Consider the following 15,749-nt stretch of genomic DNA (forward strand, 5'->3'; position numbering starts at 1 on the left):
AATTCTGCCACATTTTCTCACATTTATTCAGAAAAAAAGCCCCAAAAATGAGTCTTTATGTTTTGGTAACACATCACAAATGTTTAGCTGCTGGAGGTAATTGACACATTACACACAAAGCTTTTCAGTGGTTGGCCATGGGTGTAACATGATGGTATCGTTTTGATTTTGTGTTTTATTATTTGCTTGTTTGGGGTAGACTTATGTCACAGTGTGTAGATGTAGAGAGTTAACAAGCATTACAGCTTGTGGAGTTCAGGTGACAGACTGTCAGTTCAGGACGGCATGGTGAACTTGGAGTTAGTTCGGCCCTTGTCAAATATGACATTTCAGTTTACGGAAATATCACAGGATTCTTTTTCCATTTGCAGATACTCATGAGGAACACATGCATTTAACATACAAATGCATTTACATATGCAGATGTTTTGCAATATTAAGCTACAATAACAGTATTTTATACCAGTTTGTATTTGTTTTTATGTTTGGGCCAAAACAAACTAAAGAAAAATGTTGTCATACAGTATGATAGTTCAATTGTTCTGTGTTAGTTGTTTTATAAATGGGTTTGTGAGGGTTTTCCCAATATGATTTTTAACACAGTCTAAATGTGTGACTTTCATGTCTTAAAGCTGCAGTGTTCCAATTTTTCGTCTGTGATTTTTATAATACTGAGTGGTAGTCCAGATTTTCATGTACAGGTACGAGTTGGAGAAAAGCTTGGAAATGTGGGGTTGAGGAAAGAGACGATGGAGGAAAGGGTTCTGGAAAAGCTTTTGAACTTCAGTAAGCAGCTTGCATAGTTGGAAGTACTGAATTTAGCTTGATGCTACATGATTGAAAACAGTGCAGAAGGTTTTGCAATCTTTTAAGACCTTTTCCCATGTAAAATGTTTTAAGATCAGTCACCATGGCGGAAGGTTTAGAAGGAAAGGAACATGAGGTGACTGAGTGAAATTACTGTAGTATAAAAGAAAGAAAAATTAGAATTGTACCTAAAATTGTTATTTTATTGTAAATTATTCATGTCCGTAATTAATAGATGATTAGTATGTATATCTGAAAAATAATGAATGAATGAATGAATGTAAGGGATAAATCAGTCAAAGCTCTTTGGTGCTGTTGTTGTGAAATAACTTGAACTTTGTGACGTGTGGTACGAGTGTGGATACATATTATATACAGTATATATGGCTACCAAAAAAGTCAAGTGTGTTTTTTCAATTTCTTTCATACATTCATCATGATGATAATCCAGTAATGATTAAAAAAAAGGCCATGTTGTACCTTCATCGACAATGGGTTTGAATAGCTGTTTATTTAATATTTATTTGGTATTCAAATGAAGTGTTATGCCCTATGGAGAGGACCTTCATCTGTGTTATTTTGGGTTGCAATGCTACCTAGTGTAGCCTTTTCTGTGTATGGTGAACTCATACAGCACTATAAAGGAAATGCTGACACAACGGGAAGGACATTTTAGTTGTTGTATTAGTCCCCCTAAGCTGATAACCAGGGTCATGTTAAACAGTAGCATACGTGTTTGGGGGGAGTGTTTTTGTTTGTTATCTTACCCTAACCCTAACATAAACCCTAACCATAACCACTACCTTATGGGAAACTGTACATACATTCAAAAATGTGATTGAGGCAGTGAAAGTGATATTGAGAATATGGTCTGACTCACCTCTTTAAAGTTTCGGAACTAGATGGGCTTAGTTGAAAAATTACAATTCTTAAGAGAGTTGTAGAACTGTCAAAATGGACACTGGAAAAACTTTGTGTCTGGAAGCCAGGCTACGCAGCGAAAAGGACCTTTGCAGTCTCTGTATTTAAGAACCCTTGGACGCCTTTTCAATAGAAGTGTTTTCAATGGAATAGGAAAAATCCCACTTTGGCCTATGAAAATAATTGAGTTTAACCATTCAAAACACACACAACAATGTCACACAAGGAGGGGAACTGTCTCTTTAAAAAGCAGTTGCAGTGACCAAAACCATGGAAGTCTGGGGACTAAAACAAATGGGGACGAATGTGATGATAACAACAATAAAGGTAGTACAGGTCCAAACAAATAAGCACATAGCCCACCATGTGGATAAATGGCATAATACTCCTGGAATGGCTAATGCTCTACCTTACTATATGTGTCCCAAATTGCACGACTGTGTGTCATACAGTTTAATGTTTGTTTGAGACAATGGAAATTGCATCGAAATATGATTGTATAAGAAATACAATATAAGAAATGTATTAGCGTTAGCTTATGTCAGCCAAGTTCATTAAGTTGCATTTGGTACACTGGTGTCAAACTGTCATATATTCTAAAATTCTATAGGCCTCTTTTGCCACAGCAACAATTTAAATATGGACCAGTACAAAGAGCATTGATATGAAATGACATGGAATTTCTACCAGTGATTAATAAATGAAGAGGAAAATAATCCAATATGGTGGAAGTTCTGGTTCCATGTTGGACATTTATACCAAACAAAAATATAAACGTAACATGCAACAATTTTTTTTGATTTTACTGAGTTACAGTTCATATAAGGAAATCAGTCAATTGAAATAAATTCATTAGGCCCTAATCTATGGATTTAACATGACTGGGAATACAGATATACAGTGCCTTCGGGTGGGTAGTCAGACATATTGACTTTTCCCACATTTTGTTACGTTACAGCCTTATTCTAAAATTGATTAAATAAATGAAAAATCTCAGCAATCTACACACAATACCCCATAATGACGAAGCAAAAACAGGTTTTTATAAATTTGAGCAAATTTATTAAAAAGAAAAAACAGAAATACCTTATTTACATATGTATTCAGACCCTTTGCTATGAGACTCGAATTTGTGCTCAGGTGCATCCTGTTTCCATTGATCATCCTTGAGATGTTTCTACAACTTGATTGGAGTCCACCTGTGGTACATTCAATTGATTGGATATGATTTGGAAAGGCACACCCCTGTATATATATGATCCCACAGTTGACTGTGCATGTCAGAGCAAAAACCAAGCAATGAGGTCGAAGGAATTGTCCGTAGAGCTCCGAGACAGGATTGTGTCAAGGCACAGATCTTGGGAAGGGTACCAAAACATTTCTGCAGCATTGAAGTGCCCCAAGAACACAGTGGCCTCCATCATTCTTAAATGGAAGAAGTTTGGAACCACCAAGACTCTTCCTAGAGCTGGCTGCCCGGCCAAACTGAGCAATCGGTGGAGAAGGGCCTTGGTCAGGGAGGTGGCCAAGAACCCGATGGTCACTCTGACAGAGCTCTAGAGTTCCTCTGTGGAGATGGGAGAACCTTCCAGAAGGACAACCATCTCTGCAGCACTCCACCAATCAGGCATTTATGGTAGAGTGGCCAGATGGAAACAACTCCTCAGTAAAAGGCACATGACAGCCCGCTTGGAGTTTGCCAAAAGGCACCTAAAGACTCTCAGACCATGAGAAACAAGATTCTCTGGTCTGATGAAACCAAGATTGAACTCTTTGGCCTGAATGCCAAGCGTCACGTCTGGAGGAAACCTGGCACCATCCCTACGGTGAAGCATGGTGGTGGCAGCATCAAGCTGTGGGGATGTTTTTCAGCTGCAAGGACTGAGAGACTAGTCAGGATCGAGGCAAAGATGAACAGAGCAAAGTACAGAGAGATCCTTGATGAAAACCTGCTCTGGAGCACTCAGCACATCAGACTGGGGCGAAGGTTCACCTTCCAACAGTACAACGTCCCTAAGCACACAGCCAAGACTACGCAGGAGTGGCTTCGGGACAAGTCTCTGAATGTCCTTGAGTGGCCCAGCCAGAGCCCGGACTTGAACCCGATCGAACATCTCTGGAGAGACCTGAAAATAGCTGTGCAGCAACGTTCTCCATCCAAACTGACAGCGCTTGAGAGGCTCTGCAGAGAAGAATGGGACAAACTCCCCAAATACAGGTGTGCCAAGCTTGTAGCGTAATCGCTGCCAAAGGTGCTTCAACAAAGTACTGAGTAAAGAGTCTGAATACTTATGTAAATGTGATATTTCAGTTTATTATTTTTTATACAATTGCACAAATTTCTAAAAATCTGTTTTTGCTTTGTCATTATGGGGTACTGTGTGTAGATTGCTGAGGGAAAAAAACGACTTAATCAATTTTAGATTAAGGCTATAATGTAACAAAATGTGGAAAAAGTCATGGGTCTGAATACTTTCAGAATGCACTGGTCAAAGATACCTTAAAAAAAGGTAGGGGCGTGGATCAGAAAACCAGTCAGTATCCGCTGTGATCACGATTTGCCTTATGCAGCGTGACACATCTCCTTCGCATAGAGTTGATCAGGCTGTTGATTGTGGCCTGTAGAATGTTGTCCCACTCCTCTTCAATGGCTGTGCGAAGTTGCTGGATACAGAGCATCCCAAACTTGCTCAATGGGTGACATGCCTGGTGAGTATGCAGGCCATGCAAGAACTGGGACATTTTCAGCTTCCAGGAATTGTGTACAGATCCTTGCGACATGGGGCTGTGCATTATCATGCTGAAACATGAGGTGATGGCGGCGGATGAATGGCTCAACAATGGCCTCAGGATCTCGTCAAGGTATCTCTGTGCATTCAAATTGCCATCGATAAAATGCAATTGTGTTCGTTGTCCATAGCTTATGCCTGCCCATACCATAACCATACCGCCACCATGGGGCACTCTGTTCACAACGTTGAGATCAGCAAACCGCTCGCCCACACAACGCCATACACGTGGTCTGCGGTTGAGGCCGGTTGGACGTACTGCCAAATTCTCTAAAATGACGGTAGAGAAATGAACATTCAATTCTCTGGCAACATCTCTGGTGGACATGCCTGCAGTCAGCAGGCCAGTTGCACACTCCCTCAAAACTTGAGACATCTGTGGCATTGTGTTGTCTGACAAAACTGCACATTTCAGTGGCATTTTATTGTCCCCAGCACAAGGTGCACTTGTGTAATGAGCATGCTGTTTAATCAGCTTCTTGATATGTCACACATGTCAATTGGATGGATTATCTTGGCAAAGGAGAAATGCTCACTAACAGGGATGTAAACAAATTTGTGCACAAACTTTAAGAAAAATAAGCTTACGTATGGAACATTTCTGGGATCTTTTATTTCAGCTCATGAAACATGGGACCAACACTTTACATGTTGCATTTATATTTTGGTTCAGTGTATTTCCCTGTGTGCAGAGGGAATTTGATAAAAAAAATTACATTTTAAAATGAGCATTTTAGCCATGCGTTACCGTGAAATATTTACTACAAGGAAACCTGATGATACGAGAATAGTCTTTGTCCATTTAGATATTTGAACTAAGAGTATTAATGCTGAAACTCCTATTAAGTGTGGCAGGGCCATACACAGACCTTTTGGGGGACGTAAAAATAAAGAAAAGGGCCAATAAAAATCCCACAACCGCGGTCACAGACTTGTTGAGCAATTATTACAAGAACATGGGAAAGCAGCACAATCTGATGAGTAAAGTATTTTAATAAACTATTTTGAACTGGAAAAAATTCTGCACTTATTAACAATGACCAACACAATTTCAGTCAAAAGGTGCAGACATTACAGTGAAATGCTTACTTACAGCCCTTAACCAACAGTGCATTTATTTTTAATATAAAAAAAGTAGAATAAAACAACAAAAAAGTGTTGAGAAAAAAAGAGCAGAAGTAAAATAAAATAACAGTAGGGAGGCTATATATACAGGGGGGTACCGGTGCAGAGTCAATGTGCGGGGGCACCGGCTAGTTGAGGTAGTTGAAGTAATATGTACATGTGGGTAGAGTAAAAGTGACTATGCATAAATAATTAACAGAGTAGCAGCAGCGTAAAAAGATGGGGTGGGGGGGCAGTGCAAATAGTCTGGGTTGTCATGATTAGCTGTTCAGGAGTCTTATGGCTTAGGGGTAGAAGCTGTTGAGAAGTCTTTTGGACCTAGACTTGGCACTCCGGTACCACTTGCCGTGCGGTAGCAGAGAGAACAGTCTATGACTAGGGTGGCTGGAGTCTTTTACAATTTTGAGGGCCTTCCTCTGACACCGCCTGGTATAGAGGTCCTGGATGGCAGGAAGCTTGGCCCAAGTGATGTACTGGGCCATACGCACTACCCTCTGTAGTGCCTTGCGGTCGGAGGCCAAGCAGTTGCCATACCAGGCGGTGATGCAACCAGTCAGGATGCTCTCGATGGTGCAGCTGTATAATTTTTTGAGGATCTGAGGACCCATGCCAAATCTTTTCAGTCTCCTGAGGGGGAATAGGCTTTATCGTGCCCTCTTCATGACTGTCTTGGTGTGTTTGGACCATGATAGTTTGTTGGTGATGTGGACACCAAGGAACTTGAAGCTCTCAACCTGTTCCACTACAGCCCTGTCGATCAGAATGGGGGCGTGCTCAGTCCTCTTTTTTTTCCTGTAGTCCACAATCATCTCCTTTGTCTTGGTCACGTTGAGGGAGAGGTTGTTATCCTGGCACCACATGGCCAGGTCTCTGACCTCCTCCCTATAGGCTGTCTCATCGTTGTCGGTGATCAGGCCTATCACTGTTGTGTCGTCGGCAAACTTAATGATGGTGTTGGAGTCGTGCCTGGCCATGCAGTCATGGGTGAACAGGGAGTACAGGAGGGGACTGAGCACGCACCCCTGAGGGGCCCCGTGTTGAGGATCAGTGTGACAGATGTGTTGTTACCTACCATTACCACCTGGGGGCGGCCCGTCAGGAAGTCCAGGATCCAGTTGCAGAGGAAGGTGTTTAGTCCCAGGATCCTTAGCTTAGTGATGAGCTTTGAGGGCACTATGGTGTTGAATGCTGAGCTGTAGTCAATGAATAGCATTCTCACATAGGTGTTCCTCTTGTCCAGGTGGGAAAGGGCAGTGTGGAGTGCAATAGAGATTGCATCATCTGTGGATCTGTTGGGGCGGTATGCAAATTGGAGTGGGTCTAGGGTTTTCTGGGATAATGGTGTTGATGTGAGCCATGACCAGCCTTTCAAAGCACTTCATGGCTACAGGTCGGTAGTTATTTAGGCAGGTTATCTTAGAGTCCTTGGGCACGGGGACTATGGTGGTCTGCTTGAAACATGTTGGTATTACAGACTCAGTCAGGGACATGTTGAAAATGTCAGTGAAGACACTTGCCAGTTGGTCAGCACATGCTCGGAGTACACGTCCTGGTAATCCGTCTGGCCCTGCGGCCTTGTGAATGTTGACCTGCTTAAAAGTCTTACTCACATCGGCTACGGAGAGCGTGATCACATAGTCATCCGGAACAGCTGGTGCTCTCATGCATGTTTCAGTGTTGCTTGCCTCGAAGCGAGCATAGAAGTGGTTTAGCTCGTCTGGAAGTCTTGTGTCACTGGGCAGCTCGCGGCTGTGCTTCCCTTTGTAGTCTGTAATAGTTTTCAAGCCCTGCCACATCCGACGAGCATCAGAGCCGGTGTAGTACGATTCATTCTTAGTCCTGTATTGACTCTTTGCCTGTTTGATGGTTCATCGGAGGGCATAGCGGGATTTCTTATAAGCGTCCGGGTTAGAGTCCCGCTCCTTGAAAGCGGCAGCTCTACCCTTTAGCTCAGTGCGGATGTTTCCTGTAATCCATGGCTTCTGGTTGGGGTATGTACGTACGGTCACTGTGGGGACGACATCATCGATGCACTTATTGATGAAGCCAGTGACTGATGTGGTGTACTCCTCAATGCTATCTGAAGAATCCCAGAACATGTTCCAGTCTGTGCTAGCAAAACAGTCCTGTAGCTTAGCATCTGCGTCATCTGACCACTTTTTTATTAACCGAGTCACTGGTGCTTCCTGCTTTAGTTTTTGCTTATAAGCAGGAATCAGGAGGATAGAGTTATGGTCAGATTTGCCAAATGGAGGGCGAGGGAGAGCTTTGTATGCGTCTCTGTGTGTGGAGTAAAGGTGGTCTAGAGTATTTTTTCCTCTGGTTGCACATTTAACATGCTGGTAGAAATTAGGTAGAACGGATTTAAATTTCCCTGCATTAAAGTCCCCGGCCACTAGGAGCGCTGCCTCTGGATGAGCGTTTTCCTGTTGACTTATGGCCTTATACAGCTCATTCAGTGCAATCTTAATGCCAGCATTGGTTTGTGGTGGTAAATAGACAGCTATGAAAAATATAGATGAAAACTCTCTTGGTAAATAGTGTGGTCTACAGCTTATCATAAGATACTCTACCTCAGGCGAGCAAAACCTTGAGACTTCCTTAGTATTTGATTTTGTGCACCAGCTGTTGTTTACAAATATACACAGACCGCCACCCCTTGTCTTACCGGAGTCAGCCGTTCTATCCTGCCGATGTAGCGTATAGCCCGCTAGCTGTATGTTGTCCATGTCGTCGTTCAGCCACGACTCGGTGAAACATAAGATATTACAGTTTTTAATGTCCCGTTGGTAGGATAACCGTAATCTTAGGTCATCCAATTTATTCTCAAATGATTGAAGATTGGCTAATAGGATTGATGGGAGTGGCAGTTTACTCGCTCGCCATCGGATCCTTACAAGGCACCCCGACCTACGTCCACGATATCTCCGTCTCTTCCTCATGCGAATGACGCGGATTTGGGCCTTGTCGGGTGTCTGTAGGATATCCTTCGCGACCGCCTCGTTGAAGAAAAAATCTTCGTCCAATACGAGGTGAGTAATCGCTGTCCTGATATCCAGAAGCTCTTTTTGGTTATAAGAGACGATGGCAGAAACATTATGTACAAAATAAATTACAAATAACGCGGAAAAACACACATAATAGTACAATTGGTTAGAGGGCTGTAAAATGGCAGCCATCTTCTCCAGCGCCATTATTTATATTCAACCGAACTCCATTTATTGACACTATCATGTATCCCAGTGGTTTTCAAACATTTTGACCCACAACCCCCAAAAAGGAGTGATACAAAACGTGTGACATCCACGCAAGCACATGCAGGTGTGCACACATGAACATGTATGCAAAATCGCTGCGCAAATGTAACCTGTCATTACAGCCATAAACGTGATGCATTTTCTAAATGATATTTTTTTGAATTTTTACACCTGGATTTGGAGCTGAAAGTCATTCATGTTAACAGCCAATATCAAATAGGGATATAGGCTATCATGTCACTTCTCTGGAGTCCACAGCAAGCAAAATCCTATTGCCAGGCACATGCACAGATAGGGCTCTACTTATGCAGACCACATGCCCTTTTGTCCTTCCAGTCTCCAAAGTGCCCTTTTCGTTGGTGGTAATTTCCCAATTTTGAAAAAAAAGTATGTTTTCATTGTTGTTCTGAACCCACTGTCCACAAGTTGTTGTTAAATTCTCATCTATGCTTCAGAACCAAAAACTGGCGCTTCTTGACCAATAACCAGTCATCAGCATTTGCACCAGTGGCGATTTTAGCATGTAACTCTTGGTGGGGCAAACAACAACAAACATGTTTTATGCATGCCAGCGAAGCCACTACACAACACATCACTAAACAATACATTAATTGCACTATAACGGTGACAAACGGTGCCCACAAACTGTTAGGGCCTACATAACGCTGTCCCAACAGCAGAGCTTTCCGTTCAGCACCGTGGAGTGAATCCTTACCACCGCTACACCTGGCTGTCAGCGGAGTCTTGTCTGGCAGCGATACAGTTCATTCAGCCTCATTTACTGCCTTTTTAAAAACATAGCTGATATGGCTTACTTGCTTAAACAAATGTAGTTACTATTGACTCCTTGTGGATTTGTGTAAGTCGATAAGAACCGCATTCTCCTTCAATAATAACGAACGCCAAAATGAGTTTTGACTTTTGAACCATACACAAACATTATTACATTTCTGTTCAGTAAATTCATCATGTTTGTTCTTATATCGTTAACACTTAGCTCTTAGTATAAGCCAGTGCAAGAAAATGAGCTGCGATGAGGAAGGCCTATTTGTTCAGCACTTTCAAAATGGACACCGATAGAAATTCAGATAGATGTTAGTTCAGATAAATTCAGCAAGATGTTGAGGCCTTAACTTTACTCTTCTTTAAGTCACCACAGAGAGAGAGAGACACTTGGTTAGCCTACCATTTGAAATATTTTATTAGGCCTATGTGGTCTAAAAAGGAAGGAAAATACAATCATGAGGATCCACTTTTATATACAATATATCGACGCACAGACAGCACATTGCACAAACAAAACAACCCTCGCAATATCAAATGGAATTACATGGGTCTATTAGTGAACTTTAGGTTGAAAACAAATATTTGAATGGGAAGAGACTGTCACTGGCAAACATGGTTACAGACCCAACAACATTATATAGTATCTCCTTCTCGTCAAGAAAAGCACATGAGCTAATTATAATGCAGAAAGTATAAGCAGACAAAGAAAGCGCTTATAATATTTGATGATGACATTTCTCTAAAACAGGCTATAGGCTACATGTGCACCACCTAGTCAGAACAGTAGGCTAAGTTATGAGGGGGAAAGGGACCAAATTATTAGGGTGAGGTACATTGACTACTAACAGCTTACTACACAACATACACTTAGTATTACTTTCTTAGCTACAGTATAAATATCTCCCTGGCATATTACATAATTTATGCAGCAGCATACAATACAATTTTTGGACTCACTGTTGTTGTGCTGTGCTCACTTGAACAGGAAGGTGGCGCGGCGATCCTTCTTGCGGGCAAATTTTGTCATCAAACTTTGTCATCAAAGTCTGGCATTCTCTGGATTTATGGTGCTTTCAAGACAACTGGGAACTCTGAAAAAAACAAAGTTGAATCATGACGTCAGTGATCTTCAGGTCGGAGCTCTAGAAAGAGGCCAGAGTTCCCAACTTGGAATTCCGAGTTGGATGACCGTTCAAAACGTATTTTCCCAGTCGGAGTTGTCTTGAACTCAATGAAGTGGATGACCGTTCAGAGTTTCCAGTTGTTTTGAACGCGGCAGAAGCCATGCTGGATTGATCCAACCTTTTCTGGCCCATGGTGTTCGTGTGAATGTTTATACTTTTAAACTTGCAAAAAAAAACTTTTCAGACAGATGTTTTAAATCCTTAAAACCAGACTTGGACCACACACCCTCTCCACCGAATAGCAGGCAGGGGAAGCAAAATAGTGATTGCTTTGCAACGCTTGCAGTTAGCCACTGATTCCTTCCAAACCACTCATTGTTGAATATGAGATTTCCGACTTGTTGTGTTATGTTTATGTCCAATGGCCGATGAGCACCGATACGTTTTATCTATAATTTCTCTTCATATGACAAGGATTTGCCAGTAGATTGTCGACGTGATTCATGATGATGACTGCTTGTCTAGCTTGCTAGCTAAGATTTTGAAAGTATGATGTTGAAATGATCAGTCCAATCAAAGCTACGGTAGATATGTGATTTGACGTAATTTTATCTGTGGCCAACGACCTTGAGCCTTCTTGGATGGGCACTTCTAAAGTAAATCTATGGCAGCAGCCAAGGGGGCTTGAAATGCCTAGCTCTCCCTGTAGATTCTGCGGTGACATAGTGTCCCCATGAGTGACAGAACACTGAGACAATCACAGTGCAACTAGAGAAGATTACTAATGCCTACACTCTGTATTTTCCGCTGGCTGCCCCTCCACCACAGAAAGCACTGAGCTAGGCTGAAACACCTGAATTTTGGAGCTGCCTTACTCAAGAAAGCAATAATGAGACCATGTTGTATGCAGCTTTATTTACTCAATTCATTTGTCTTTACATTGTTTGCAAACTGATAAGTGACATGCAAAACAGGCAGCAACCTGCCCTGAATGACGGGTTGCAAAAATGGCACGCAAAGATGGCACGCATATCCAGATTAGTGACCAGAAAGTTCAGTTTTGTCTGGCAAAAACAGAGTGGGCCTACATTTATCATCCATATAAAATACAGTTTAGCAATCTACTACTGACTCGTCTTTGCCAGAACAATAGGTTACGTGGCATTTTGATTGATCATTTTCAATTCAATGTCTATTCCACATTGGTTCAATGTAATTTTATTGACATTAAGTGGAAACAACATTGATTCAACCAGAGAGTGCCCAGTGGGTAGTTTGGGTGGCTACTGGCTATATGTCTAAAGATACGCAGCTGTAACATCGCACTGCCTTCCATATTATAGGATGATGATGTAACATATTCATGTGAATTATTTAACATATTTGTGAGAAAGAACAGGGCTGGCAACAAGCACTCTGCAGGAAGGCTGCCTCTACTCTGTTTTTGCCAGGCAAAACTGGAGGAAATGAAACAAGTTATTTCAGGTCACTAACCTGGAAATATGCGCCGCCTTTGCGCGCCAATGCTGATGACTGGTCATTGGTCAACAATCAAGACATGCAACGTTTTGGTTCTGAAGCATAGATGAGAATTTAACGACGACTTGTGGGCAGTGGGTTCAAAACAACAACACATTTAGGGCAATTTTGAGACTGGAAGGACAAAGAGGCACATAGTCTGGGCTACCATGGGAACATAAGACCCTGTTTCAATTTAACATGCCATACAGTTATAACGTTTTTCAGGGCATGTTTGCCATGGGTCTCAAGTAAAATTTTAAGACTCAGTTCTAGTCCATCCATCCCTCTCTCTTCTGTGGATGAGTGAAGTAATGCTTCAGTGGCATTGGAAACTGACAGTCTTTTGTCTATCAGAAGTATGAACATAGCCAGAAAATCTTACCTTCCCCACTGTGTCTTGGCAATCTCCCTGGAGAAAAAACAGTCACATTTATGCTCGCCCCCCCTCTTTCTACCCCCACCCATTCTCTCTCTTCTCCTGCAGTCCAATTAGACAGATGGTCGGGAGGTTTTGTAAGTGGGGGGTTAGGGAGCCGGTGGATTTGTTGGGGGGAGTGTCATAGCTTGAGACCACCAACACATTTCTCCCAACACACAACCTGTCTTTAAGCTAAGGTCTTGGGAGGAAATAAAAGCTGCATCCAGTCTGTTTCTGTTCTTTTTGTCCACCTCTTTCCTCTTCCTATTTGTACGTATGTATGGGGATTAGAAAGTACAGGCCTTATCAAAGCGCCAACCCTCTCATGCCACATAAGACCAGCCAAGAATTAGTGACCTCAGTTCCTGAAGTGCGCCAAATCTAGAGGATTTTCTAGCCTTCCCAGCATGTTAAGTGACCCGCCTACCTTTGACAGGCTGTTAACCTGTCTGTACTATGAGACTACTTTGAGTAGTGGGTCATTCCAGCGTTACGGACATTACATTTGCATGCAAAATCACAACTTTAATGTTTCCCAGAATGGACAAAAAGCAGACTTCTAAATATTGGCATGTTGGAGAAATAAAGCAAATAAGAGGCGTTATGGATGTTATGTGACATTTACATTTTTGGGGAGACTGAACATAATAGCCAAAAAAATATCATTTTGAAAAGGTCATTTCTATTATTACTTTGGAGAGGAATGTTACTCTCTACGTTATCAGCGTTAGAGAGTCTGACACAGAGTCTGATTTCATGATCAAAATCTATCATAACACATTTGTTGACATCTAGAACGTTTTTAAATGTCAACAGAAGCCATATTAATTAAGAACTAAATAAGGTAGCTTGAATTGCATACTGCATAGGCTAAAGCCAGGCACCACACCGGATTAGAGCATATTTTTCTCTATATACAGTGCATTCGGAAAGTATTCAGACCCCTTCACTTTTTAAATTTAAAAATTGATTAAATCATTTTTTTCAATCTACACACAAAATCACATAATGACAAAGCAAAAACTGGTTTTTAGAAATGTTTGCAAATGTATTAAAAATAATAAACTAAAATATCACATCCTCTGTAGCTCAGCTGGTAGAGCACGGCGCTTGTAACGCCAAGGTAGTGGGTTCGATCCCCGGGACCACCCATACACAAAAAAATGTATGCACGCATGACTGTAAGTCGCTTTGGATAAAAGCGTCTGCTAAATGGCATATTATTATTATTATATATTATTACATAGGTATTCAGACCCTTTACTCAGTACTTTGTACCTTTGGCAGCGATTACAGCCTCAAGTCTTCTTGGGTATGATGCTACAAGCATGGCACACCTGTATTTGGGGAGTTTCTCCCATTCTTCTCTGCAGATCCTCTCAAGCTCTGTCAGGTTGGATGGGGAGTGTCGCTGCACAGCTATTTTCAGGTCTCTCCAGAGATGTTCGATTGAGTTCAAGTCCGGGCTCTGGCTGGGCCACTCAAGGACATTCAGAGACTTGTCCCGAAGCCACTCCTGCTTTGTCTTGGCTGTGTGCTTAGGGTCTTTGTCCTGTTGGAAGGTGAACCTTCGCCCCAGTCTGAGGTCTTGAGCGCTCTGGAGCGGGTTTTCATCAAGGAGCTCTCTGTACTTTGCTCCGTTCATCTTTCCCTCGATCCTGACTAGTCTCCCAGTGGATGGTGCCAGGTTTCTTCCAGACGTGTGGCTTGGCATTCAGGCCAAAGAGTTCAATCTTGGTTTCATCAGACTAGAGAATCTTGATTCTCATGGTCTGAATCTTTAGGTGCCTTTTTAGCAAACTCATATGCCTTTTACTGAGGAGCGGCTTCCGTCTGGCCACTCTACCATAAAGGCCTGATTGGTGGAGCTACAGAGATGGTTGTCCTTCTGGAAGGTTCTCCCATATCCACACAGGAACTCTGGAGCTCTGTCAGAGTGGCCATCAGGTTCTTGGTCACCTCCCTGACCAAGGCCCTTCTCCCCCATTTGCTCAGTTTGGCCGGGCGGCCAGCTCTAGGAAGAGTCTTGGTGGTTCCAAACTTCTTCCATTTAAGAATGATGGAGGCCACTGTGTTCTTGGGGACCTTCAATGCTGCAGAAATGTTTTGGTACCCTTCCCCAGATCTGTGCCTTGACACAATCCTGTCTCTGAGCTCTACAACAATTCCTTCGACCTCATGGCTTGGTTTTTGCTCTGACATGCACTGTCAACTGTGGGACCTTATATAGACAGGTGTGTGCCTTTCCAAATCATATCCAATCAATTGAATTGGCCACAGGTGGACTGCAATATAGTTGTAGAAACATCTCAAGGATGATCAATGGAAACAGGATGCACCTGAGCTCAATTTTGAGTCTCATAGCAAAGGGTCTGAATACTTATGTAAATAAGGTATTTCTGTTTTTTCTTTTTAATAAATATGCAAACATTTCTAAAAACCTGTTTTTGCTTTGTCATTATGGGGTATTGTATGTAGATTGATGAGGAAAAACATTTATTTAATCAATTTTAGAATAAGGCTGTAACGTAACAAAATGTGGAAAAAGTGAAGGGGTCTGAATACTTTCCGAATGCACTGTATATATCAAAATGATCATTACCAGTTTAATGTAGACAAAAATAAGAGATTATATGAATTACATATTTTCTGAAATATTGTACTAAAATATGGAAATGAAGCAATATGATTTTTCCTAACAAACACTGGGGGGTAGTTGTGAGTGGCAAAACAAGCTCTGTGAGCCCTTTCCAAAACAAATGAAATATGATTGACCGAAAAGTGTTATTTGTTCATACTCCGTAAAATAAAAACATGTAATTGCCTACATACACTTGTAAAATAAAGTCGGCACACCAAAATATAGCCTATAACTTAAGGATAATTTCATTTAGAAAAGGCTCAAAAAAATCTCAGGTTGACATTCCACTGGAATTGCCCTAGTACCTACATAGTTCGTTTAAAATTGTGTCAAATTTGGACATGAGATGACCTGCAGTCA

Source organism: Coregonus lavaretus (genome assembly GCF_964263955.1).
Source record: "Coregonus lavaretus genome assembly, chromosome: 1".
Lineage (NCBI taxonomy): Eukaryota > Metazoa > Chordata > Actinopteri > Salmoniformes > Salmonidae > Coregonus > Coregonus lavaretus.